We start from the raw sequence: 27,882 nt of genomic DNA on the forward strand, positions 1-27,882 counted from the left end.
ATTGGACTACACAGTATTATTTAAACATACTGCATTACTCCCATAACAGAAAACAAGATGGGGGACTAGACAACTGTGACTTTAAATGGTCTTTAAAAAACCCTCCCTGATTTCATGGCTAACATCATAAATAAAACATTATTGTATCTGTAATCAAATAAATACCACCACATCCAGCTTTCATCTCCTTTTTTAATAAATATTTAGATCTAGATTTACAATATTTCTGGACATTAACTTTTCTGATTTAAGTTGATTCAGGGCTCACCAACTACTTGTTTAATGGCCCTGGATGGTAATTTGCTTCTGCTTATTGTCACTACTATCCTAATTTTGTTTTGTACATGTAAACATTTTATCAGAAGCTTTTCAAGCTAGAGAGAAGCGTTTACCCAAAAGCATCATAAAAGCCAGATGAATGTGATCACAAGAGATCAGATAGAATTTTTGCTATCTGGTCAGATTTTTCATTTTTTCTACATTCAAAACAATGTACTTTGCAGACTTGAAACGCTCACATATCCTGTATTTTCTAAAAAAAAATATATATATAACCTAAGGAATAAAGTATAAATGTAGCAAAAATGCAGTATTTTTAAGTGCTGAAACATCACGTGATCTTCACTAGATGTTTTTGGAAAGTCGCAATAATTCCAATCAGAACAGTAAATCTGAAAAAGTGAATCAGAATTTATTGGGGGGGGCGTTGAAGCTTGATCTCTTTAGCTGAGATACCTCTTTGAACTTGTTTCTTTTTTAATTGGTGTTTATGTAAATGTTTCTTACCTATTCTATGTATTATTTAATGAACATGATTTGAAAGAAGAATCTTTAGGAATAGTTTCTTTAGACAATTTTAGGAGCCTATTTTAGCAAGAAAACATAGGGCAGTCTGAATCTATTTTTCTGATCAGTTTACCTCCAAAATTTGTGCTATTGGTGGTTGTGGTGGTAATGCAATTAGCATCAGGAAAAATTGGCTGAAACACTTTACCAATCCAAGACTGATTTATTTTAATGAAGGTCAATTGCTCCACAGTCGTAGCGGATATTTTTGACCAAACCAAACCAAATTTCTTGGACCAGTAATTTATTGGGTTGAATGTTAGGTAATCTAGCACTTGGGGGCATGCCAGATAAAATTATCATCTATAACCTATCTGGTCTTTTAAACTCCCTGCATTCATGCTGCCAACCTGGCTGGAAATAATTAGCCATCATGTCCAAGAGGCTGTAGTAGGCCTTACTCATGGTGGTGATGGTGGTGCTGGGTCTGTGGGTCAATGCTGGAGTGATGCCTGCTGATCAGATGAGGCATCGGTATCCCCTTTAGAAGTCTTAAAAAATGTCTCATGTTTGCTGTGATAATGTGGGTCCAGGAGTGTATAGTCATCTTACATCTTACAATATACTTGTCACTGCAAAATCGCCATGTTTGCCAAAGTGGATGCTGAATCTTCTTCCTCCAGCCCCCACTGCAAGCCTTCACCCTTCTCCTTAGCATGACCCCAGAGATATCTTGTAGACTTATGAAATGATCACCTTCTAGAGTCCCACCTAGCAATCCCTCCTTCATTGCTCCTGCTTGCTCCTGCTCTTCCTCCTTTTCCTCTTCATGTATGTCACCTTCCTTCTCTTCCTACATTGGATTTTACTTATAAAAGTCACATTCAACTATAACAACTTGATGGTTATAAGGCAAAGAATAGAATTACTAAATAGAATAAACTAAATAGAATTATTCCTCATGCTGCATCATTTCATGGCTTCTAACATGAAAATAAGTGGGATGAAATCATCAATATTGCTGTTTTCCCTGCTGACTAATTTGTGTTGCCTCCTCTGTATGGTTCTAAATGTGACATGCATCTTGGGTGCACTGCCCTGGGTTAGGAAACGCAATACCCTTGATTTTTTAAAGTTCTCCATGGCTAGAGAGAATATAATTTCATCACTGAAGCTGGGTGATCCAGCAAACCTGGAATGAATTGGCTAAAAGTCATTAGCTGTTTGTTAGCAAATGTTTTCAATTCTGGATCAGGTCCATTCCAGATTTGCTGGATCACCCAGCTTCACTAAGGAAAGTGTATTCTCTCCAGCCTTGGAGAGTTTTAAAAAATCAGGGCCAATGTCTTTTCACTGTAGTGCATCAGTTATTTACCACTTTACTGTGCTTGTATAGGCAGTCCGAGATATGTAATTATGAATTCCAGCAGGTCATGTCACAGATCATTTTGTGAAATGGGAGACACTACAAGACCACAAATAAATGTTTGCAGTGATCTTCTAAAGTGGAGGTAGACCTGGGCGAGGCTAGGACATCTTGAAATTTGTTCATCTCTAGATTCAACACATGTGCAAAGAAGGAAGCATAAGTGAATTTGAGAAGGTGCAGGGCAGCCACAATATTGTATTGTATTGTTAGTAACCACATGCACACAAATAGTGTGCAATTCATTTTTGCATGGCGGAAAGCAACCCTTCTGTGGTGTGACTTCTCTCACCCAGACTGACTAGAGAAAAGATTGCATAGCAATGATATTATTTGCAGCATGCAGATGTGTTAGTGACTCGTAAGACATTCACTCAATAAACCTGTGCTGCCTCTGCCCCAGCCATTTCTCCATGTATCTTCCATTACATGTATCTGGGTACAGTGCAGATTTCAGGGAAATGGACACATTAAAGGCCACATATTTGTAGAATGCAGGGACAAATCGGTTTAAAAAATTTAGTGGCTTGGAGCATTGCTGGAAGTGTACTTGTTTGTACTGTTTCCTGGCCAAGCATTCTCTAATGGAGGACCCATGGCTACAAGATGAAAGTGGAGGAAGAAGAAAGCCCTGTGGAAAAAGCAAAATTGTCCCTCCCTGTGCATATAGTATATGTAGTATCCAATTACTGCATTGATGTTAACTCACCTCCACAGGCAACAACAGCAAGAGCAGCAGTAGCAACATCAGGATTAGCAGCACCACCGTTTCATTTTATGGCATTTTGAGAATGTGATGAGGGATGAGATGGTCTAGCAGGTAGAATTTGCTGGGCACAGTGTTTCTCCCAGATAAGCAAATTTTCATGTGTCTTCATGTGCTGAACAAGGGAAAATGTTGAATAATGTGTTTGAGGTTGCTTAGAGCTTACTCCATGGAGGAATGATCAAAAATGTAATTGTCGAACAATGGTAGAAAGTTATGCAAAATGTCTACAAGAAGTGGTCAGGGATACATATACTTTTTCCACAGTGCACTATCTATTAAAATTTTTGGTATATAAAGTGTTGGTATGCAAATTTTTACTTTCTACAAAGTTAGAGTAAACATGCCCATCAGATTTCGCACCAAAATGTGACCATCATCGAGAACCGCCCACATTGTGTTATGTTGCACACTGTGGGACCCTTAAAGATCTGACATACTGTGGTCTCCTGAGGTGCTTGGGGGGGCTACAGAAAAGAGGAAAAGGATGTGTTTGGCTTATCTGAACATAACAGTAAATTATTAGCAAATCACATACCTAGAATAATACATTCCAAGCAAATGAGCTTTAGGTGCATGAAAAAAAGTATTTACCATATTTCCATAAAAAATATTGCATTCCTGATGCCTAGCATTTAACAATGTCAAAATATGTGATAAACATGATGATTAGCGGGTACACAAAATGGACTGCTAGCCATGCATACTGAATGGCTCATTTTGCTTGTCAATAGAAGTCTAAAACATGTAGCCTCAGGGCAGTTTACTGTTTAATTATAAATATTCCTTTATGCATTATAAAACTAGACTTCACTGAAATTATGTGTTTAAAATTCAGCTGTCAGGTGTTCTAGAGTCTCTACGCTAGCGTGGGTATGTTATTTATAACCATACATGCTCAAGCGCTTTTTGACTTTATCCAACAACTTTATACAAAATAAATTTGTAATCCCTCAGGGATTTCTTGGATTTCTGCATGGATAGCTCCTAACATTTGACTTGATCTATATCTAAGTCATAATAGCAAATAAAGGCATCTTTAATTGAAACTGCAGCATTTTACATGCCATATTTTTCTTAAACAATGATGGTAGTTTATAAGCTATTCTAGAGGTTAGGAGGCATTCTGGCCCATCCCTGTATAGGAAAGTGTTTTAGTTAATCATGATAAGACCATATATTCCAGTATGCCCATTATGTTGGTATATTATGGCACTTATACTTCTAGCTGTACTTTTCTCCAGCATTGTTACTCACTCCCCACATTCATCCCTGTTGCTGACTTTTTGGGGGTCTGGAGTCTTCTTCCTGCTTAGCCCATTCAGCAGGAATTGGTGATGTAAGTTCTGGTCATGCATACTTGAGTTGAGTGTTTCTCAAACTTTTTAGCATAGAGAAACCCATTGAAACAACTTTAAGGTCTATAGGGAACCCCTACCATAAATAATACATTCATACATTATATTCAGAGTACATTAGTGTGGTGATTATTAACAAAATACCTCCTACATTGTTGGCCATTGGGACCTTTACATATAACATAAATTATCATTGGTATCAGTTAAAATGAAGGTCACAAGTTTCTCATTTCTCAGCACCAGCACAGAATCTTAGTTGAGAAACACTACTGGAGTTGTATTATCTTGCAACTCAACCTCAGATCTTGGGGCTGTTCATTATGCTAAATATCTACCACAGTCAGTATACAAATAAAAAGAGAATGCCCCAAAAACCCCCCAAAAACTGCTGGCAATTTAATTTACCTTTTTAAAGGTAAAAATTATGTCTCAGTGGACAGCTTTTGTTTACAGATAATATCACTTAGCCAAGGAAAGCTCCACAAAAAACCCAAGGTTGCTTACAAAAAAAAAAAAAAAAAAAGAAAGAGAAATCCCTCCTAGTGACATAAAATACAGTATCTATCTACCGTATTTTTTGCCATATAAGACGCACTTTTTCCTCCCCAAAACTGGGGGGGGGGGTAAAGTCAGTGCGTCCTATACGACAAATGTGTTAAAAAAAAATAATTAAAATATTATACTCACCCGATACCCGATCCTGCGTGTGTCTCTGCAGCAGCGTGTCTCTCTTCTCTCCTCTGCCAGCATCGTGTTTTCTCCTGTCTGTAAAGCAAAGCGAAAGAAGCCGGCACAGCGCCACCTGCTGTTCCCTGTCCTAACTGCCGTACAATAGAAAAAAAGCACAGAGTGATCAGAAGGGGAATTTGAATGACAGAGTGATCAGAAGGGGAGTTTGAATGACAGAGTGATCAGAAAGGGAATTTGAAAGGTACAGAGTGATCAGAAAGGGAATTTGAATGGCACATGAGTGATCAGAAGGGGAATACCGGTATGAATGGCACATGAGTGATCAGAAGGGGAATAATCTTTCAGAATCTTTTTTTCTAGATTTTCCTCCTTTAAAATTGGGTGCGTCTTATATTCCGGAGCGTCTTATACGGCGAAAAATACGGTATCTTGTTTAAAGTAGGTATAAAGTAAAACATGTAAAATTATGTTACACGCGTGCTGAAGGAAATTACATTTTCCGGTTTATTAAAAAATAGAAATGGAAAAGACTTACAATAATGTTAAGGCAGTTTCATTTAGATGATTAAGAAAAATGCAATCATTTAAAGTGATCCAACGTTAAGCTCATTTGTCTTTCTCCATATTGCCAGAAAAGAGAAATGATAACCTCCATTATAGGGACTGCTAGCAGTGTTATGAAAATTACTCGGTAAATCTTAGTTAAGGATTTTAATCTTCTAGCACCTCTGCTTCCTACCCCTCCATTATGTCAAGCAAGAACTGTAGCCAGTGTCAAAGCCCTTGACAAATGAGGCACATGCGGGTGTGATTTACATTGCTCTGGCAAGCTTGTCTCATTGCCATCTTCATATTTATGAGCATTGAGGCCTTACTTGCTGCAAGACAGACAAGATATGCAATCACCAAGGCGCTAGATCTTTTTTTTTTTTAAACTGTTAGGCCTTTCATCTTGTAAATTATTATAGTGTCATAAACATGATTGCTGTGTAAGTGTAATCTAAAAATTCCGTCCACATGATCATCAAATTCTGCTTTCAGCACATCGTAATCTAGTTTAAAACATATTGCAACTTTAAAGTCAGGGCTATAGCTGTAAAATACTTGGACAATATGAGCCCAGTCTGTATAAATGACCCTGGTTAAAATATCCAGAAGCTATTAAGCAAATGGAAAGTACAAAGATAATTTAGCAGAGGCTTTACACTGTAATCATTCCCCACTGACAAGAAATCCAGTGAGCATGGAATCAAATCTCTAGGCATGCCAAGCAGTGTGGTTTGACAGGATGTGTCTGGGCGTGTGCACTAAGCTGTGAACATCAAAGACTGTGGGTTTGACCTAGAAGTGGCTCTACCTGTGTTCTGGCTTTTTAGAAAGATTAGAAATACCCTAGAAGCTGGTAAACTACGATGCAAAACTGCTTCCTTTGTTAATGGGAAATATTTATCACTTTCTAGAAAATCTAGGTGTTTCCTGCCTGTAGATTATTTGGATTTAACAGCAGAAAATGATAGTGTATTATGTGGATAGAGTTAAAAGGGGCACATACTGTGTTCATGCAAATATCTTTTTTAAATACCATACTTAGATTGGATATTTAATCTTCAGTTATGTTCTGTTGATTCAAGTAGGATTTGTTGAGATATATTTACAAGCGATCACTCCTTTATTACAGAAGCTAAAATATTGCATTAGAAATTAGCACCATCCGGGTACTAACAGGTTTACAAAACATTAGTTCTAGCGCCTGTAAAGAACAAATTTCTACAGCACCTCTATCTACATTTATAGTCTAAAAAAGGTTTGTTGATTTGAAAGCCTGAACTACATTTGTAATTGATGTTTATTGTCTTTTTTATATAAAATATACACATGCATTGCCAAATTTGCCAGGACCACATATAACAGGATTTGCAATTTCAAAAGCTTATTGTTTAAGGAGATTTTTGTTAATATAAGACATGTAATACTTACCAAATATAAAAGCTATCTTGACCTCTGGGTATATACAAAAAGTAATTGGAGATTATACATACCAAAACATGGGCAGCACGGTGGCTCAGTGTTTAGCACTCCAGCCTTTACATCGCTAAATCCCAGGTTTGAATCTCAGCCAGAACACTATATGCATGGAGTTTGCACATTCTCCCTGTGTTTGCAATGGTTTCTTCTGGATACTCTGGTTTCCTCCCACATTCTAAAAACATACAGTTAGGGTCATTGGGTTCCCCCAAAATGTAACCTGTATTAAAGACATATGACTATGGTAGGGACATTAGACTGTGAGAGAAAGCTAGTGACACAAATACGGACTTTGTGCAACGCTGCGTTAATGTTGTCGCTGTATAAATACTGAGTAATAGTAACATTTACACACTCCAATTTTCAGAAAATGTACAACACTTTTCAAAAAGTAAGTATGTTTTAGTGGTTTGTGTTTATTGATACGATTTTAGGTTTAGACATTTGAGCTTCCATAATACAATGTTGTTAGTAATGGTTTGTTAGGTGTTGTTGTCAAACATTACAACATAATAATAGCAATAGGTACAGGCACAAGAAAACAATTTAACCGCTCTTCTGCAGCTAGTAAGGCACATATTTTTTTTTATCATTATTATGTTAGCAATCCCAACAGTTCTTTGTCAATGTGAATTTCATTAGACCGCAGGTTTTTAAAGACTTTTCAGTTGTTAATATGCAACCCTGATTTCAGTGCTTTGAATATTGTTATCCAATGCTTTTTTTCTGACGACCAAGCCTAATACTCTGTATTATACTGCAATTCTAATATATTTGTAACAGATGGTCCGCTATATTTTTTACAATCTTTTTAAATCTTTTTTACATATCTGATTTGGTAAATGATTTTAGGTTGTTCACTTACCAATGTGAATCATAACTATACAATGTATATTTTACTTAGTGAATAAGGTGAAGCTCTTCAGCCATCTATTCATATTCAGATATAACTCCTGCTTTTTTTTTAGTTTTTCTTGCACATGACTGGATATTCTTTGGTTTGTGAATATTGACTAAGTTTGCTAAGTGTTTTGGATACCAGTGTTGGAAACAGTTATTGTAAAATAGATAGATGAAGACAACCATTACTGGTAATAACTGTACTACAGTGCAGTTACCTTGCAAAAAACATCAAAAGTCATTGAACTTTTACCCTATGACAAACCACATATGATGCTGGGGTCCATATGTTGTTTTAGAGCATTAGGTAAAAAAAAAAAACATTTTTAGCATTCATTATGAGAGATCAACATATGTAGTCTTTGAATACTAATAAGTATTAAAAAATATAGGGTATATTAGTAACGATTTGTTGTGGAAATTACATCCTTACTTTTTTTGTGCAAAATGGTATCTTGTTTGTCATTTATTTTGTGTTTCAGAAGTGAACATGACATTTTTTTGAGAGCAAATGTAACATTCCTTTGACAGAATTTCATGGACTTGAAACGTGTTAACTAGAGATGGGCAACAAGAAGTGAACAACACAGTGTTATGTCTGTTTAGTGTATGGGCTTTTAAATGGTTTTGCTAATATATATTTTTAATTCTTTACATGATCTCAACAAGTGATTAACATCTCATAGCCTCTGAAAGTCATTTACATTGACTATAATTTATATTTATCTCCTGCCAGTCCTGTATAACATAAACATACTCTGTTTACTGTGATCATATTAAGGAATACCAAAAATAGGTAAAACAACTTTAAAGGACATATCATTTTACACAGACATATCTCTTGGTATGTTGTGTACATTTTAGTACATTTGCCAATCTCTAGTTAATGCTTTTTAATTCAAAGTAGATTTATAATGGATACCCAAGGGGTTAGGATTCATGTGGTTGCCAAACCTAGGAAAATTCACCACTCACACCCACCACTTACCTGAATACCAACTAACAATATAGGTCTAACAATATAACTAACAAAATAAGTCATTCACCACTCATCTGAATACCAACTAACAATATAAGTCCCCAACCAATCCCCTGAAGAAGCCAGGTGGCGAAATGTTTCGGGGTAAAGAGACAATAACGTACAGGTCTTTAGAGAATATTGTATAATTGGTATTATAATACATGTTTATCACGATGTTCTAAGCACAGAAGACCTATGTATAACACAGGATACTAAGAATTATCCACAAATTAGTAAAGCACATTTAAACCTAAGTGTTGCTACAAAAAGGCCTATTCTTCTCTTTTATTCCAATATCTAATGTAATGCTTAATTACATTAGATAAGTATATTTAATTCCATTAGACACATCCAACAACAACCTTTACAGCAAGAACATTGGACTGCCCCCCAACTCCAAATGATTTATATAAAGCCAATGACCTAATTCACACATTCTGCTTAATTTGCACAATGAATAGGCAAGCACTTTTACTATGCAAATTGTTTTTACACCACCTTGTATCATGGGCATGAGTAAACTAGAAATTCAATTTAGTTCTAACCCCAAATGATTTCTGAATCCTAATGGCTATATATATTACAGTGATTAATTGATTTTACATTTGTTTGAACACCTCTTACCACAATTTATGGGTGACAAACGACAGACATGAATTAATACATTAATCCTTATATTATCAGCATTGATAGTTGTCATTTTTTATGATTTATGATGTACACCAACTTTCATTTACAATTACAAGTTTAAAATGGCTGTACACATTTTAAATTTTAAACTATTTTTGTCCTATACCAGTGGTGTTTGGGTGCATAGCTTTCTATTTGGGGTATGAAGTAAATAATGTGTTTGCATATCTTCATCCATTGCTCTTATATGATTCTTTTTTTTTTTTTTTTTTTTTTTGCATGAAGACTTGGAATTGACTTTTGTTTTAGGAAACCTCCATTTATATATAATGTCGACTGCCATTATTGATTTTTGTAACTTTTATTTGTTATATGTGTGACTGACCTGAAAGCTCTTGCATAGCTGCTCTGTCTATATCCTTGCAGAAAAGTATTAGTGTATTTTTGGGCAGTTTACTTTTTTTTTAATATGTATTTGTGCCAAGGCTTATGTGTTTCTGTTACTTTTGGCTTAGTAATAAATATGTCACATAATGTGACTTGTTGCAAGGTGTTTACACTATACAGCATAGGTGGCGTTAGTTGTCATTCAACCTACACTTCTGCTTCATGTGTCTTCGACCTTTGCTCTCTTGAACACTAGTATCCCCAGCATGGAGCCACAGGATGAAGTAGAAAATGCAGACATTCCAGCATAAATCTGCCGAGTGAAAAGTCATGAGCAGCAGTAAAGGTACTTCTTTCACAGAGTGCTTTTTTTTACATAGACACTTTAGGATTGCAAAACTGTACTTTACTAGAGAGACTAGCTTCCTCATCATATTCTGATTCTTTGAGCCTGATATATGAAAGCTATCCAAAGCTGCAGAGAATACACTTTCATCAGTGAAGCTGGGTGATCCAGCAAACCAGGAAAGTATCTCGTTCAGGACTGAAAACATTTGCTAACAAATCCAGGTTTGCTGGATCACCCAGCTTTACTGATGAAATTGTATCTTCTCCAGCCTTGGAGAGCTTTAATTAATCAGACCCAATGCTTGAGAGAGCAAACTCTCATAGAATAAATTATAATTAGTGTATGTTTCCCCCGTTTATCCTCACGTTTACAGGTAAAAAAATATGATAAACTTGTTATCCAAATTGTTGAAAATTCGAAAGAAGAAATAAAGATGAATTACTTCCAATGCTCCCATATGTTTCATGTAATAGATCATATAGCAGATCTTTAAACTTTTAGGTTTTCAAGTTTTTCACAATGTCACATGAGGTCACTTTAATTATATTTGATATTGCTTGTGTCTCTCAAATGCAGGTTGCTTAGAATGTCTGAAGTCTATTGAATGTAATAAAATATTTACATTGCAGACATTTGGGACTGAGGGCATAGACTTATTGCAAGTGAACATATTAACTATTATTTTTGCAGTCTCTGCTTTTATTGCAGTCTAATTTAATCTAATATTATTCACTTCAAAGGACTTATAATTGTGGAAAAGTATAAAGCAATATTAGACCTGTCATAGATAGGATCTGCCTGTTTTTTGAAGCTGCTGCCTATGGGATTTGCTTGTTTTCAAAGCTATATCTGAATGCTATCATGACTACTGCTTCCAGCTTCAGTAACTGTTTGGCCTTCATGTGCACAGAAAGGATAATTTTCCCATAAAAAAGAGAAAAATAAACTGGGACAAATTTAGCAATTCTGTGCTATTAAGATCGACTTATAGCCTTTCTGATAATAATTTGGTAGGTGGAATGAAAAGTAATGTCATGGGTGGTATTAGTGATCCTACAGCTCTTTGCAGGTATAAGAGGCTGTAGGCAGGTGTGAGGAGCTCCCGGTGCCCTAAAGAATGTGGAGGCATTCCACATTCCCCCTGAGCACTGTTGCCATTTCTTGCTGATGCAAAAAATCTGTTAAATCCCTGCTAGGTGATAAAATATTACATAAGTAGCTTACTCAATGGATAGAGCAGATTTCTGTGTAATTTATTGTAATGTAATGTATGTCACCAACATTTAACTGGCAATAAATCCCAGGTAATTAAAACAAATCAAACCATTTTGGAAAAACAGCTGGAATTAAATAGGGAAAAGAAAGTAGCAGACAGTACAACTTAAATGTCTGAGACACTTTTCCCAAATTTTTCAGTGCTAAGGGATGCTTTGCAACACATGACAGGAGTAAAAATATTATCAGCCAAAGGCACAATGTTTCCTATCTATCCTTGCTGTGAATGTTTTCCCCTTTGTCTAATCTAACCCAGAGTTCTGGTTTAAGTGTAAATGTGATCACCTTTCATTATTTTTTAAAGTGACACATAGTATATATATATATATATATCGGTAAAAGTCACTGACTTTAAGGTAACCACGAAAAACACAGAGACAGCATCTCCATCTTCCTATTAGTCATGTAACCTTAGATGTACTTTTTTGGCAACCCCAGCACATACTCTGAGGCCGTGCACAGCTAAAGAGGATTTTTAGGAGCAGATTAGTCCCTGGTTTTATCTTGTCCTGCCATTGACTGATAGGACTTTATTGCCTGCGACCCCCGACTCTGGTTTGCCTTTACCCATGGATACCTCATCTAGTGGGCTGATTATCCGTGTACGACCTCTGGCTCTGTATTCTGGATCTGCCTCTGTTGGAATCTTTTGTACTGCTTTATCTTTGAGCTCCTGGTTCTCTGTCAGACCTTTCCCAGACTCAATCCTTTGTGTACAGAAGTCCTGGGGTCCGCCATGCGCTGGTGAGGCTCAATTAGACTCCTGAGGCTGAGTGTGGGCTTGCTGTTAGTGTGACATTAGATTGACAAACTAATGTCTGCCGAGCACTGGTGCCGGACCAGGACTGTACACACACAATGGGCCTGATTTATTAAAGTGCTCCAAGACTGGAGAGGATACACTATCATCAGTGAACCTGGGTGATTCAAAAAACATGGAATTAATCTGTTCCAAGATTGAAAATATTTGTTAATAAATAAAGAAATCCATTCCAGGTTTGCTAGATCACCCAGGTTCACCTGAAATACATTAAATTCATACATGAAAGTGTATCCTCTCCAGCCATGGCGAGCTTTATTAAATTAGGCCTATTGTTACAAATGACAAAAAAAAGTTTAATTCATGATAGGTGCAGTCAGGTTTCCATGAACTTACTCTACTATATATTCATTATGTTTTGGGGGAGAGGTGGGTCAGTTTTTGTTCTACATGAGCACTAGAATGCATAACAATTGCCTATTAATTTTAAATGTTCAGTTGCCCTAAAAATTCAGCAACCTGAACTTTTTTTTAATTAGTTTATATATGTTTATTGAAAAGCAATCAAATTATTATCTGTTCTAAACTGATAAAATTTATATTGTACTTTGCCCAAATATGTAAGTTTGACATTTGGTGTGATAATTCCTTGTTACCTAATATAGAATTATGCTTGCAGCAACATTTGTTCATTGCTTCGCTTGAGCTTAATAATTCTGAGGTAACAGTGATAATTACAGCAGTGACTTTGAGTACTTATTCTGTTCTCTGCCCAGCCAAGCACGTTTAAAACATTTGAAAATTACCGATTGCAAACTTCTTTTGCTGAAACAAAAATTACAATTTTGAAGGTAAGTGTTACATAATAGTATGACGTGTCACCTCAAAGTTACATTATGGGGTCCATTTATATTCAATGCAAATAGTGATTTGTGCATCATTTTGTTGTGTGTGAATTTAGACAATAGGTATAGGGAAAACAAAAATAAAAACTAGAAATGGACAAATAATAAAAGGTATTAAATGGACATGGGCAAATTTACTAAGAAGTGCACTGCTTTGGCTTAAATGTATACGTCCCGTAACATGCTTTTTTTACTTTGTACTCCTGTGTGGTATTGAGATCAAGGACAATGACTCCAGTGATTGGCTCTGTGTTTATGTTATGCAGAATTACCCTATACCAGTGTTTCTCAATTAGTGTTCCATGGATCCCTAGGGTTCCTCCAAAGATGTTATGGGGTTCCTTGCAACATGAGCAGTTAGTGTACCTCATATCAATGTAAGTGACACCAATGATCTTTTTGGCTCTCTAATTATGACATTAGAGAGGGCAAGAAAGGCTGCCTTAGACTACAGCAGAGACAGTAGTTTTCGACCTCCCCTGAGGGACAGTTAGTGACTTAAAGGCACATGCTATGTCAGTGCTATATACATGATAAAATATATATTGTATTTGGGGTGTAATAATGTATAAATGTAAAAAAAAACAGGTTTATGTGTTTTGTAGTTACCTACACAGGTTGGCTATGTTTATTTATTTTGTGCCTTGCTGATCCTTTTACTTTCCCTCGTCTGTACCAGACCATCTATCTGCTGTCTTTGTTCAAACTTAACTATAATGTTAAGATCTGAAGGTATAAAAAACATGGAGTTGCAGTACAATCAGTTTTGCAAAAATGTAAAAAAAAAGGTCAAAATTATTAAAGCAACCTGACTTTAAAAATACCTAAAAAAGTTGATCTGAGTGCGCTAAAAGTTGACATAATGATGGTTCTGATTATTGTCAAATAACGAGCGGAATCATATATATTATTGTATCTGCTTTTTTTGGTTGAACACTTGCTTTTAATCTGTTTATTGGCAGTAAAATCGTAGTCTGACATGAATAAGGCAAGTTGTATATAATGTGCCAAAAAAGCATTGGGCAGTACTGAGTCATCTTTAGATTTGTCAAAACAGTCAACTACAAGTTGCCATGAACACCATTAATACATGTGCAATTTTCTGTGACTTTTTTTTTCTAACATGGCATTTTCTATGGTCAGTGTTAGCCAAATATTTTTTTTCTAAATAGCTTAAAAAAAAAAAAAAAAAAACGTGTTCTAAAGCAAGCAAATATCACTTTCAATTTTAGCCTTACTATCAATCACTTGTGTGTTTTCAGCGTAATGCCAAAAGCCATATTATCATTTAAACAGTCATTCTACTCTAAACTGGTAGTGAAAGCTTGTATGAATTCTGCTAGGTACATACTGTTAGGGATCTATTTATGAAGCAATGAATCTGGTATTCACTGAAACATTCCCTGGTAGAGAATCATGCCATTGAAACACATAGACCTGGAAAATTCTCTACCAGGTAATATAGTTACATAGTTACATAGAAGGTAAGGTTGAAAAAAGACAAAGGTCCATCAAGTTCAACCACTAGGGACATAAACATATCCCAGATCAAAAAACCCTATAAGACATAGTTGGTCCACAGAAAGGCAAAAAAAAGCCCTGGTACAATTTGCTTCAACAGGGGTAAAAAAATCCTTCCTGATTCCATGAGGCAATCGGATGTTCCCTGGATCAACAGTCTCTGTTATCTTTACTTTAAATCCTTAATACCAAGTTATATTCTGTGCTTCTAAAAAAGCATCCAGCTTTTTTGGAAAGGAATCTATAGTAGTTGCTGAAACCACTTCATGAGGGAGCAGATTCCACATTTTCACTGACCTTACAGTGAAGAATCCCTTCCTTTTCTGGAGGTTAAACTTGATTTCCTCCTGACGCAAAGAGTGCCCTCTTGTTCTTTGTAATGATCTCAAAGTGAATATTTGGGAGGAGAGTTCTCTATATGAACCATTTATATATTTATACAGGGTGATCATATCCAGTCTCGTCTCAAGGGAGAAGTTGCCCTTCTCTGCACTCTCTCCAATTCCACAAAGTCCTTTTTGTGAACTGGTGCCCAAAACTGGACTGCATATTCCAGATGTGGTCTGACCAATGCTTTGTACTCTCTGCGGTCTATACAGAAAGTACTTTACTAGCTTTAGATATTGCAGCTTGGCATTGCATGCTGTTATTTAGTCTATGTATTCCCCCTAGACAGTATGAAGCATGCATATTGTTAGCCCCCAAGTGCATAACTTTACATTTATCTATATAAATGTAATTTGCCACTTGGCTGCCCAATCAAACAGTACACCCAGGTCTGCTTGTAGATTAAAGACATCCTGTTTAGACTTAATTCCATTACAGTTTGGTGTTATCTGCAAACACAGAAATAGTACTTTAAATCCCAAACTCTATATAATTTATAAAGATGTTAAACAGTAAAGGTCCCAACACTGAGCCCTGGGGGACACCACTAATAACCTTAGACCATTCAGAGTATGAATCATTATTTCAACTCTCAGGATGCGGTCTTTAAGCCAGTTCTCAATCCATTTACAGATTGACTTTTCTAAACCTATTGACGCTAACTTGCATATTAACCGTCTGTGGGGTATGGTGTCAAATGCTTTAGCAAAGCCCAAGTACACTATATCAACTGCTATTCTGCTGTGTACCTGTTTATTTACTTCCTCATAAAAAGAGATTACATTTGTTTGACAATTTCTGTCTTTCTTGAAGCCATGCTGACTATCACTTATAATATTATTTTCTAGCAGAAACTCCTCTTTGTGGTTCTTTATCAAACTCTCTAGGACCTTTCCAACTATGGACTTTAAACTAACCGGTCTGTAGTTACTTGGTAATGACTTTGCTGACTTTTTGAAGATAGGAACCACATTGGCTTTACCCCAATCCATCGGTACCATGCTAGTGACAAAAGAGTCTCTAAAAATTAGAAATAATGGCTTTGAAACAACTAAGCTCAGCTCTTTGAGGACACGTGGATGTAATCCATCGGGTTCTGGTGCTTTGTCAACCTCATTTTGCCCAACTGTTTCTCAATCATATCAATTTTGGCCATTGTGACTCATTTAAGGCAGTGACATTGTTATTATGAATTTGGACTTGAGCTCTGCCATTTTCCTTTGTGTACACAAAGTTAAAAAAAAGTGTTTAGTAAATCTGCCTTTTCTTTATTGCTAGTTACCAACCCATAGACATCCTTTAGGGGCCCACATGCTCAGATCTGAACTTTTTGCCAATAATATATTTTAAAAAAAATTTGGGGCTTGCCTTACTTTGCTTTCCAATCTGTATTTCATTTTGAAGTTTTGCACATTTTATCTCCTTTTTACATATTTTGTTATCTTTTTTATAGTTTCGAAACGATGAAGGTGATCCTTCAGTTTTATATTTTTGGAATGCCCTTTCCTTGTTCTTTATGGCATTTTTAACATCAGCTAACATAGGTTTAAATTTTAACCTCTTTAACTTATTACCCATTGGAATATATTTTTCAGTGTGCTTGTGTAGAACAGACTGGAAACATTCCCATTTCTGTTATGTGTTCTTTGAGGACAATTATGTCTCCCAGTCCAAGTCACAAGGAACCGCCCTTATTAATGGAAAATTTGCTCTCCTAAAATTAAATGTTTTTATCTTTTCTGTTTTTGCTTCCTGTTTACAACTTACATTAAATGAAATCATATTATGGTCACTGCTACCCAGATTCCCTTTTTTATGCACAGTTGTTATAAGCCCTGCATTGTTAGAAAAAACTAGGTCAAGCAGAGTATCATTTCTAGTTGAGGCTTCTATAAACTGTACCATAAAATTATCTTGTATTAAATTCACAATTTCCCTCCCTTTTGCTGTTCCTGTAGTGCCATTACTCCAGTCAATGTCAGGGAAGTTGAAATCTTCCATGAATAAATGAATACACTTCCACTTTTTGCTGCTTTTTCTATCTGTGCTAGTAGTTGATTCTCCATTTCTTCCTTAGCACTGGGGGGCCTACAGCAGACTCCAAAAATTAATTGTGTATTGTGCATCCGCTCATTCAACTCCACCCATAATGCCTCAACCTCATCGCTTGTTCCATTAGCAATTTCTTCTTTCACATTCAGTTTCAGATTACTTCTCACATAAAGACAGACACCACCACCCTTTTGTTTGACTCTGTTTTTACAAAAGAGAGTATAACCAGGAATATTGACAGCCCAGTCATGCAAAGAACAAAGCCATAATTTAGCAATGCCAACTAAGTCATAATGCTCTTTTCTCATTAAGGCTTCCAACTCCCCTATTTTGTTTGCTAGACTTCTAGCATTGGTGAACAGACTCTTTAAACCATTGCTGCATTTACCAGCACTGTTTGCCAAATCCTTTTGTTTTTCAGTACAAATACTGCGCAATCCAATGTTTGTTTGTAACATGGGAAGCTCCATACATTTATCCATATCTCTCCCCCCAACTATCCCCAATCCACCCTCCACTAGTGGCTGACACCTGACTAACCTTTCTGCCACCTTATTTAACTGTCCCATCCCCCTCTGTCCTAGTTTAAATATCCCAAAAATATATGTGAGATTCACTGTTTATAAATACCCTCTTACAGAGTTAGGTAATTCGATTTCCTATTTGTTTTACCACTCCACATAACAATGTCTTCTACTTTTGCTGCACTCTCCATAATGGAATCTATTTGAAAAACAGGATGGCCAAAGTCGCTGGTTGGATGCTAGCCAGGTTGATATTAATTATTAGGTTGTCCAAAGATGAAAAATTGCCAGTACGTCATTGCCCAAAATTCCAATGGCAGGTTTAGCATTCCTAAAGGTGTTTGGACTGGAGGCACTGAAAAAAATTGATTAATGTGCACCACCAAGCGCATCTTCTTGGCATCTCAATGCACTGTTAAGGTAGCAAGCAACACATCATAAGTGAAGTGCACCATGTGTTCCATTGCAGTGTTAAGAAGGTCAGGAATTCCAGCCCTGTTTTACTTTGTATACACTAAATAAATTGCTGAAAAATTTGCAATAAAATGCAAATTAAAAAAAAAAAAAGCTTTTCCCACTGCTCAAGAACATACATAGAATCATATCTTTAGGTTTATTATCCATAGATCATATTCGGTCTGGCCAAAGAAAGTAATCTACACTTTTCTATTATATTAAAACATACCACGTGTAACACCCCAAGTGGAGTGCTTAAATCTATCATATATAAGCATTTTTTCGTGAACACTAAATACTTTTTCTATACATTTGTACCATATATTAAAAAATCGAGTGACTTGTTTATCTTCTGCTTTTTCTATTTCAAATTTTTCTTTATCAAAAACCATTTTCAACAATGTGATTTACCCCTTGTAAAGTAGATGTTATTGAATTAATCCATTCATTAATGATGGCCTTCCTAGCTGCTAATAAACATAAAGTAATCCATTCTTTATATTTTATACCTTCCATATATGTGTATTCTTGCCCCAAATAACCAAACATGTGTTAATGTAGCATGTGATTGACTGGATTTTGGACACATAGAATAATCTTTTCCCAAACCAATAGGTTCCCTTTTCCTAAATACTTTATGTGCTCTATGCATTATTTTAATTTGTGTCTCTGTCCTAATTTCATTGCTCATATATTTTCGTACAGTTAAATAACCTTGTAGAATTTGTTCAACCAATTCTAAGTTAGCAAAATCCTTTTGCCATTGTCGCACAGTAGTTTGTATAAGTGGTTTATTAAATTTCTTTTCATAATATTGATATAAATTAGATATTGATGGGGCAAATAAATCAAGTAAACTTTCAAATATGTCCCTCTGCATTATGTTCCCTAGGGAATAGGATCTTATCAATGATTTGTAATAATTTACTGCTTGCAAATAATACAGTGGGTGAACCGCCCAAGACAGTAAATTATATTTCCTTTGTAAAGCTTGAGAAGTCAATACTTGATTTGTGTCTTTATCTAATAAATTTTGTAAGTAATACAACTCTTTTTGTTTCCACAGTTTAAATACGGTACACTACACGTGTATCCCGGTACAAAATTTGGATCTCCAGTAATAGGAAGATATTTAGATATTCCTTTTGATACTTGTACTTTACATCTAACCTCACGCCATGTTAATACCGTATCTTGTATTAACAAATTATATTGCAGTTGGTCTGGCAATCTAGTTACCCTACAATGTAATAAGGCTTTCAAGTCCCATGGTTGTACCATATTCGTTTCTATACTAAAGTTGGAACATCAGGATGTACCCTTTACCCAGTCCACTACACGGCGCATGAGACATGCTAAATTATAGAACCTTATGTCGCTCTCTTTCCTTTCCAAAGAAAATTACTAAATGCCTTATTCAAAATTTGAACATCTTCATCTTTGAATAGAAGGGTATCGTTTGCATCGGATATAATAATTTCGAAAAAGAAGCCATTTTGAATAATTGACATCTACCAAAAAACAACAGTGGCAATCCACCCCACAGATTCTTTGTATTAAGGGAGCATAATTTAGACTGTATAGAGACGATGAACATTTTCCGATTTTGATACCAAGATAAGTAATATACGATCTAGCTTTTGCAAAAGGGACATTTTATGCGAATGTGCCAAAGATTTTTTTCAAAATTGATCTTTAGACCTGAAATCCTACTAAACTTCTGAAACAGTTCCTGGACTTATTTATTATCTACATTTGGTTTAGCAGTAAATAATTCACTATCATCTGCAACATATGCAGCTTCCTGGGTCCCCACCTTTACTCCATGAAAGTCAGATGTCCCCTCTATCATACGTGCTAATGGCTTTAAAGCTAAATTAAAAAGCAGGGTGACAACAGACATCCCTGCCGTGTAACCTTCTGTATCTCAAATGCAGCTAATATGTATCCTGGTGTATGTTCTCGTGCTGTAGGTGAAAGGTACATATTCTGTATCAAATGTAGATATGCGCCAATAAATCCAAATTTATGTAATACTTTAACTAGCCATTGTGTACTAACATTATCAAATGTCTTTTCAGCATGGATACCCGATATTGCTATATCTTTATTGATTGTACTTTAGCAACTTCAAGAACTGCCAGCACTTTCTGTATATTTTTCACTGAAGCTCGTCCCCTTACAAACCCCCCCAGAGAATAGAAGCTAACTTGTCAGCCATAATTTTTGACAAAATCTTCGCATCCACATTTATCAGGGAAATCGGCCTATAGGACTCTGGTAGTTCCTATCTTTTTTTGGCAATATTTTAATACATGCTTCTTTACCTGTTTGAAAATAATTACCGGGAGTCCACATAGTATTATAAAGTTCATATAAAACTAATGACCAATCATCTTTTAACGTCTTATAGAACTCTGCTGTGTATCCATCCGGACCAGCTGCCTTCCCATTTGCCAAACTAGATATTGTTGATTGAATTTCCATCAAAGTTTTTGGCGCATTTACATTTCCACCTGAATATTAGATATTCTGGGCAATTTCACTCTTCTTAAAAAGTCCTCTGGTAATTTTTCATCTTTCGGGGTTTCCCTATATAGTTGTTGGTAAAATGCGGCAAAGAAAGAGTTTATTTCCTCCGGGTGAGAATTCAGGTGGCCCCCTGGTGTATACAATGCAGCTATGCAAATCGATTTGCAAGGGGGGTGAATTAAGTTCGCCAACATTTTGCCCGATTTATTACTAAATCTATGAAATTTAGTCTAAAAAATTTTTTGTTTAAACTGCACATATCTTTTCCTACAATTATCAAATTCAAATTCCCGTTTTATCTCATACCATTTCTGACGGTTTTGTGGAGTAGAATCGGAAGTTAATACTTTCTCGCAAATCATTCAGGGCTTTAAAATAATTATCATTTGTCACTTTCTTCTTCAGCTTTGCCATATACACTATTACCCTGCCTCTTATTTATACTTTATTAGTTTCCCAATATAAAATCAGATTAGATATAGGTTTCGCATTACTTGTTTTAGATATAGGTTTTGCATTACTTGTTTTATATTTATTTCAAGCAGCCTGTATTATTGTCTGAAACTCCAGCTCTTTATATAGATAAGATGGAAAATGCCATAAATAGGTTTTACCTTTAGGCATCATCATATCCATAATATTTACCAAAATTGGTGCATGGTCTGAAATTATCATCACTCCTATTTCAGGCTGATCTATCAATGAATACAAAGGTGTAGAACAGAGGTGTCCAAACTTTTTGCAAAGAGGGCCAGATTTGGTAAGGTGAAAATGTGTGGGGGCTGACCACTAACCAGGGTAAGTGTAGACGTGGTCTGCTGGGGTCCCGCACAGCACTCGCCCGCTATAATGACCTAGGGGACTCCCGTCCTGCTGATTATGCCCGCCAAGTAGCGGGCCGATAATTGCAAGGCGGTTGATCAACTCTATTGAGGTTTTTGTGTACGCGTGTTTTTTTTTACTGTGGTCAACAGTGCTGGCGGGCTGCATATTATTGATTTTATGACAGGGCTGTGGGCCGGTGGAAATCTGAACAAGGGCCGCAATTGGCCCCCGGGCCTGACTTTTGACATGCCTGGTGTAGAACAAAAGAAGTAATCCAGCCGTGAATGAGATTCATGTACATACGAGTAGAAAGTATATTGTTTTTCAATCGGATATATATCTCTCCAAACATCATGAAGATGCATGGTTTCCACAAATTCCATCAAATGTGTCGCCCTGCTATTCTGCAGTGAGGATTGCTTCCATATATTATCTACAGTAGCTTTTAATAATTTATCTTCTCTAAAATTCATGACCATATTAAAGTCACCACCCAATAATTTTTATGGATTCTGATCTTGTGAAACCCATAAGAATACTATTTGAAAAAATTGAGTAGTGGGGGAGTTTGGGGCATAAATATTGTAATTGATAACTTCTTATCAGCAAATTCTAGTACCAACTTTACTAATCTGCCTTCTTTATCTGTGGAACAAGATTATAGATGGTTATTCAGAAGTATCAATACTCCTGCTTTTCGTCCAATTGCTGGGGAACCATATACTTCACCAACACATAATTTTCTCATTTTGTGAAAAAATATAGTGTGTAAATGTGTCTCCTGTAACAGTGCAACATCAGTGTGTAATTTCTTTAAGTGTCTTACTGACTTCCTAGTGCCTTCCTGAACACAGCTTTTTTTAATTTCACTTTCCAATATTGTATACACTACATTTTTTAACTAACAATCCCAAAATAAAAAAAAACGTCAAATTACAATTTCTTAAGCGCAAAGCCACGCTGTCACCCCATACAGATGAAAACAGCCTAGTGCCATTAGATCTTGATAAACCAGTAGCTTTTATTAATATTTCAAGTCCCCTAGTATTTAGTTCAAAAGTACCTTGACACATTTTGCATATCCGTTCTTACTCATAAGGCCAGGCTTTTAAGTAAACATGAACATACAAAAAACAGCTGCTTTTGCAGTGCATACTATGTCGCTGTAGCTATGTTATATGCTGTATAAAGTTATTTGTTCCTAAAGTTTCAGTGACATTTGACTGTAACATGATTGTCCTGCATGTATTTTTCATTTTTTTTACACTAGTAACATGTGACATGTCTATATAAAGAATAATATTGAGTCTAATTATATCTAAATGAGCCACATATTAAATGTTTTTTTCATAGACATTGGTGAATGTTCCAATGTGTAAAAAACAGAAAATGTGTTTTCAGTTTAATTTCTGCTTTGCAGTAAGCAGAACGAGCTTCCAATAAGTCCCATGGCTTCACCAGAAACCGAAGCCAGATTCTGCAGATGGTAAACAAGTAGAAAATGACCCTCAGCACACTCATTAGGACTACAGGGAAATTTTAATGGGCCCCAATTTGCCTTGTTGTTTTATCTTCTACCCTTTGAACTAGTGGTTTTGTTTCAAGTCAATAAACATCATGTATATTTAAAAAGGATCTATCAAACACATTTGCCCACACATACACCAACCCTGCAATTTTAATTAGCTTTCATTAACTAATCAGTGAGCTCATAGGAAGTCATAAAGAGATTCTTGCCAGGAAATTATCTCTAATAATGTCTTAAAATATATGTGAATAATCATGAGAAGATGGTATCAAACTCTGTAAAAAGTGGGTGGTTACATAAGCTGGATGTCATTTATGAACGTTTGTTTGACCAATTGCATTTTGCAGTTGATTTTGAGGTTGTGCCTTCCTTATCTGTGTTGGATGTTTACTGTGTTAATATAATTACAATTGTTAAATTATTTCTTTAGTTACAGAAACCACCTAATTTCTCACAGTGCATTGTGGGTTGATATGTTATATAGAGTTGACTAGATGTTATAGGATAGATATGAAATTTGTACATTTTAATGGGCCTGGGACACAATTATTGTAGAACTGTATCAGAGAATCATAATGCCAAGTTAAATATACAGGTCTTCAATGCACAGCAAAGTAGTACATTCTGCTAAAGTGAGTTTGGAATAGAAGCCAGCACATGATGAACAGTGTGCTTGTAACCTGTCCCATTTTATGTCGCATATGCCCACTGTATAACTCGTAACACAATTTTTACTACAGCATCCTCCTTTTCTCCCTGTTAGTGTTTTTCAATGTATCAGTCTTAAAATTCTGTTCTGGTACTTCCACAACATATATTTAAATATAAAAATAGTGTATGTATTCCAGACACATTTGACCCCAATATATCCAATAAATTTCAATTCCTTTGGTAGTTTTATGTTCCTTAGAGTTAGCAATCCCTGTTCAAATTATAATTTCCCACTGTGTCTGTCTAAAAAACATAATTTGGATTATAGATGAATGCCAGCTTGTATCTTTAATTGCCAAACAACACCAGGTAGGGAATATAGACTAGCTAAAAGGCACAAGCTTGACATTGGAGATAGAATCATAGCTTAGAGGTAGGTGAAAGCATTAGGACCTACTAGATTGTAAGCTCTTCGGGGCAGGGTCCTCTCCTCCTATATCACTCTCTGTATTAGTCTGTCATTTGCAATCCCTATTTAATGTACAGCGCTGAGTAATATGTTGGTGCTATATAAATCCTCTTTAATAATAATAATAATAATAATAATAATAATAATGACAACTAAAAACAAAAAGCATGGCATGTGTTCAAAAACATACACTAGGAAATGCTGGAACATTGGAACTGGCAAGATATCCCTATACATTGTACCAATAATTCATTGATCAATCTAGGTAGATAGAACATGGTATGAAACACAGCATGTAACAGAAAAAATATACAAATAAATCAGCTGTTTTTGATACAAAAAACAAACAACAAAACTAGTCTTCAACTCATAATAGTTTACATTTCTACCACACATTATTTTTATATGGCTCAGATGATTCTGATGGTCTACTGAATACTTCTTTTTCAAGCTTCAATTGACTAATTTTATACAGACATATGACCTTATTCATTAGTTATATTTGTATTATAGTAAAGCCTCTCTATGTAAGAAGAAGTGCAACAGAATATATTAAAGTATTCAATATTATATTAAAGGATCAACAGTATTAGTTAGGGCACAGCAGCCTCCAGTCTCCTGCGAAGGATGCATTAAATTCACAATTCCTTTGAAAGACTCCCAATACCCTTATTTATGAAAAGAACAGATACATCTATCTCCTCTCAGCTGGAGACCACAGTGTTACTCCATATTTAAACTTCCATTTTACATACCATTTATAAAATTCAGACCACAGTGCAGAGCTTTAGCAATTCAGAGAACACTATGGTTAGGGTAAAGTCCTGTCACTTGAGTATAATATATATATATATATATATGGTGATTGGACTCCAAAACTTTTTTGAGTCCTGAAGTTAGTAGAGTACAATATACATTTGTAAAGCCATACCTTTGCTTTACTGGGGGATCCCCAGTAATAGGGCCTAATTTATTAAAGAAATATTAAAGGAATAATATTAGGAATCTCTTAGGAATAATATTAGGAATAGGAAAATCTCTAACATTTTAGGGTAGAATATGCCCAGTACCCATCACACCCACATTCCTTCTTTCTATGCCTTCACTGATTTGTAAGATCTCCACCTACTGACATAGGTGTATATACTATGGGCCTGATTTAATAAAGCTTTCTAATGCTGGAGAAGATACATTTTCATCAGTGAAGATGGGTGATCCAGCAAACCTGGAATATTTGCTATTAGATGGCAAAGGTTTACAGTCCTGGATCAGATCCATTCAAGGTTTTCTGGATCACTCAGATTCACATATGATGGTCTATCTTCTCCAGTCTTGAAATAGGTAAATTATTAAATCAGTTCCATTGTATTTAGTAGGTATTCTTTCCCATCTGCCTATTGGGCCTGAAAAAAAAGAGGATAAACAGAAGTATTCCTTTTTCGAAGATCTTCTATTTTTCCCGTATTTGCAGCCCCAGTGACAATGGTTCTTAGGAAAAAAAGAGAATACAAGTATCCCTAGCTGGGAGCTATCCTTTCTATTTTTCTAAATTCAAAACTTAAAACAATCAATTGGCTTTAAATGCACCTAAATGGACATCTGAGCCACATATTCATATCCATTATTTGTACGCAAAAATGTAATGCCTGAAGGCCAGATAGCAGAAACACTTTTTTAGCCATATACAATTTACCATTGTTTTCTATTTCACTTCAGTTGTGAGGAGGCTGGGCAGTTAGAAAGTATTTTTGTGTCAGTCGTAAGTCTGTTCTTGTATTTATTATTGTAATAAAAAAGGACTGTGACAACCTTTCACCAATGGAATCAAACATGTGGCACTGCAGAGGATTTACATTTTTTTTAAACATTTTTTTCATATTATTTATGTGCGCAACATGATGCTGCACAATGTGATTACTAATTATATTTAAAATATGAAAGAGGCGATAATGTATTTGGGTCCTACAAGCTGTGGTTCATCATAATAGATTTTTACATTAAACAGACCAGACATGGAAATGTTTGAAATAAACCGTAACAAAGTTATTTATTTTACCACAGGAGCCCAGAGAAGTAACCTAGAGCGGTCTGAACATACATTCATGTATCTTTGGGTGCCAAAGAAGCCCCAAACATTGATATATTGCAAATCTTAGTTTTAGCTCTTGAGGTCAAACTCTTATTTGCCTCCACCCACCTGCTGTACTTCATTGTTGGTAATTCAGACAGCTCTTCACATCAAGGTACCAATAGTGAAGATAAAAAACATCACAAACAGACATCTGTGATAATCTATTTTTCTGCTCATAAATTGGTAAAATAATGCAGCTCAGTGTCCTGCAGCCCCTTTTTTCGGGGTGAACCACCTTGCACTTTTCAATAATCACCCTGCTGTTTTGAGTGGTTACTAAAAAGTTGGGTCACATTACAGGGGTAATGGACAGTTGTAATAATAACCGACTGTCATACAGGACAGTCATACAAGAAAGAAATCTGACCTAATGAAAAGCTAAGAATAGGCTGAGTGAGTAACAACAAACAAGTGTGTTAGGGCTGCATTGTTATAACTCCCCAGTGAAGATTTATATTTTTACAATTGTCCATTTCTGATTTGTTCTATTTAATGAACAGATACCAATAACACATTTGGTGCTAAATTGTTTAATAATTAATTTAAGCTTAATAAAGAGCTACTTACTTTTGAGTACCACATGCTTACATTTACAAGGAATTATTAAGTGTATTATGAATCATTATATTTTGTTTTTGTTTTTTTCCAGTAGAGAGCACAAACCTTTGAAATAAATATCAGATTAGTTCTGGCATAAATCAGCTCTGTTGACGTGTGACAAGCTAATTTTCCGAGCTTCATCTGGAATCTAGCAGCCTGATTTCTCTTTTCCTCTCTTCTTAACCATGTAAATTACCAAGTGGTAAATCTCATCTTAATTTTACAGTTTAGCAATATTCCTCTGAGAAAACGGCCATGCTAAACGTTGCTTACTGTATTGAAGTTTGCTTTTTACCAGGGCTGATAGCTATTTCCTGTAATTAATGGGAAGTGTAAACTCTGTTTGCCCTAAAGAAAAAAACAAACATTTCAAATGAATTTAAATATTTGAAAAAGCCAAAATTCTGTGAAGAGAAATATCTCTTCCTCAGTCTATATGCTTGTGTAAGTACAGGAGTCCTTGTATTTACAAGACTAGTTTAGAGATCTGAATTTTACATGCCAGAGTAGTAAAATGTAGGCGAAAGAGCCCTCCAATGGTAGTGGTTTAGAAGACAGTGTTTCTTTTATATGTATATACATTAAATAGGGGTTTCAAATGACAGACAGATACAGGCAGTGGTTTAACAAAAAGTGCTGACACTTTTTACAGTGAAAAGGCTGAATCATTCACACCAGTTCCTCAGGAAGCTTACATAATAGTTTACTTCATACATTACAAACACTCTGGGTCTGATTTATTAAAGCTCTCCAAGGCATGAGAAGATAGACTATCATGGGAGAACCTTGGTGATCCAGCAAATCTGAAATGGATTTGGTCCTAGATTGAAAACATTTGCCAATATTTAGCAAACAATTTTTAGTGAATTCATTTTGGGGGTCTCTCATAAAAGTCTATCCTCTCCAGTCTTTAATAAATCATAACCCC

General features: G+C 35.6%; 1 protein-coding gene across 1 annotated transcript in view; it reads left to right on the forward strand.

The window, feature by feature from the left end:
• The window catches only part of RELN (reelin), a 232,619-nt gene that overhangs the window by 26,213 nt on the left and 178,524 nt on the right, over positions 1 to 27,882 (forward strand). The gene's annotated exons all lie outside the window — the stretch shown is intronic.

The sequence above is a fragment of the Pyxicephalus adspersus genome, chromosome 2, assembly GCF_032062135.1.
Source record: "Pyxicephalus adspersus chromosome 2, UCB_Pads_2.0, whole genome shotgun sequence".
NCBI lineage: Eukaryota > Metazoa > Chordata > Amphibia > Anura > Pyxicephalidae > Pyxicephalus > Pyxicephalus adspersus.